The following is a 2,527-nucleotide window of genomic DNA, read 5'->3' as shown; positions in this document are numbered from 1 at the left end:
CCGCCGATATCCCAGCAGAAAGCTCACAATATTCCTGCAGCCACGGTAGCCACGTAATCATCACCAAACTGACTAGACCTCTGCTCCCATAGATTTGTTAATCTAACTTGCGTCAGCCGTGGCCACGCTATACCTGCAAGCTTGCTAACTTCACCTGTCCACGCGGTTCTCCCAGAACCAGCTACGGCTGCCTTGTGCTGAAATCAACTCAGCCATCCTAGTGGAAAGTCGGGTTTTCTTTTTTTTGGTGCTCTCCGTAATACACGTGCTATCTGTGCCCACTTCTCCTTTTGATATGAGCTAGGGTATCATTAACTCGCGTATCTCCCTAACCCACCCCGCTCTCTCTCTTTCTCACCAACAGAACCCGTTTCGTTGCACAATCCTTAGCTCGCTGCGCTTTCCTAAACCTAATTTCAAGCCTTTTCGTTAATCTGCATGTTCCTGCCCCAGAGGGGATTACTTTCTACATTAAGTTGCTATTCATGAACTGCGAGGACCCTCCAAATGTACCGTAACCCTTTTTATTCTTTTTTTCCTCTCATGTTCTCGATCTGCAGTCACTACTTTCTCTCGTCCACTGGCACACTGCTTGTTATGCCAGTTCCAAAAGCCTCTCTATTCTACAAGCAACCACCGCCATATACGACGCAGTTGTTTGCCAGTGGAACGCTTTGTATGTGATGTGTGACACCCTCGCTCTCTCAATCTCTCTTTTATGTCGTCTGTACGCCCCCGCAGCTGCGGATATACTCGAATAAACCCCCTTACTCAAGAGCGCAGCAAAGTGCGGCCCCGTCGCTGAGTCGTTGCGACGCTTAACACTGCGGCTATTTCACATGCTGGCGATATCAGCTGATGTGGCGTGGGCGGCATTCTATTGGCAACAAATGTTTTGGCAAATTCACATCTCAAACAACTAATTATGTATTTATTTTATGACGTGATTGAGCTGTCGTACATTTTTTATGTTCGATAAAACGTTTTAGAGATTTTTTGCTGTCGCTAACAGGCACTCAGCTGCGAGGACCCAGCCTGTCTTCAAAATCCTATTACTTGTTGGGTGAATCGTTCGCAACGATCGTGCTGAATGTGCGACAGTGTGACCAGATATTTTTAAGTTTTTTGAAAATGGGTTTCGAAAACACAGACGCGCCGTTCTTCGCAAAGCTTCGGAAATCGCTGCTCTGCGGTTCCAACGGAATCATGTGAAAGAGTCTGAGAGCGAGCTCGTCGTGGCGAGTATTGCCCGCGACCTTTCGGCATGCCCCACCGAGAAGCTGTGTACCGGTGTCTGTCAGAGCCACTTACAGAAGCTACTGGTAGCGGCAGCAGCAGCGCCGAATCCAGATTCCCTAATAGCTATTACTACCCGGCCCTCATGTCGAAGGCAATGGCATTCTTAGTTGAAGCTTGAGGAGTCGCCGCCAAAAAGGTGACCATGACAGAAGCGCAAGGCGATGTCTTGTGGCACTGGAATTGAGATGCAAGAGCTGTGTCTTTAGCTGCATGAGAGAAGACATGTGCAAGGAAACTCAGGCAAACGAAAAGGAAAAATTAATGTCGGTTCTTAAAGAGAAAAAAAATACACTTGCATTAAATGTGGCTCAGCAGTATCGCTTGCTGAAAACGCGCGTGCACACGAAATTGGGGAATTATGACAACTGCTCATCGACGAGGTGAAACACACGAGGAAAGGAAAGCATTAGCTAATTGATAATCCTTTATTTCAGAGTATCCATAATTTGCCCTAATTGTATTCACATGCTCTGTCAAAATGACAACTGCACATAGCTGAGCCCTAAGTGCACTATATATATATATATATATATATATATATATATATATATATATATATATATATATATATATATATATATATATATATATATATATATTGTTTCGCTTAAAACGTGAATTATGGAATAAAGAAGTATAAAAGTGTAAAACAAGGTTAAAGTACGGAACAATTATTTGGGCGCATGCTCGACAGATGGGAACACACTTGCTTTGCTTAATCATCAGTCAAGTCGGCATTAACTGATGTGCGCATGTAGTTCTTAGTTCATCTGTAAAACTTTTATTTGCTTTAGCAATTACGGATAGCTGTGTTTACAACACTTATAAATGTTCGCGAATTTATGATACGAGTACGCCACCCATCTCTGGTAAATTCGCCTGAGATGCATTCAACTCCGGGAAATATTACTCGGCTGGCAACACTCCGCAACACAAAGACGGCTGTCCTATCAAGGCCCGCGGAGGCACTTTCACCTGGAGCCGTGCTTCAGCATCTACAGGCTGTGCTATAAATTGGCAGTGCTTTGGCAACAGCGAAGCAATTATATCGGCTAACCAGCTCATTCTAACCGGACTGAAGAACGAAACCGGTACTCACGCCGAAATCGTCGCCTTGTGCGTATAGAGATGCCGGGATTGCATCGCTGGCACAACCCGATCCGTCCCAAGATAAAACCTTTTTTAGAGAGCCCGACGTGGTGGCAGGCTAGCACATGCGTTAGATGCG

Source organism: Amblyomma americanum, chromosome 1, assembly GCF_052857255.1.
Source record: "Amblyomma americanum isolate KBUSLIRL-KWMA chromosome 1, ASM5285725v1, whole genome shotgun sequence".
In the NCBI taxonomy this organism is placed as follows: Eukaryota; Metazoa; Arthropoda; class Arachnida; order Ixodida; family Ixodidae; genus Amblyomma; species Amblyomma americanum.
This window is presented reverse-complemented; position numbering follows the sequence as displayed.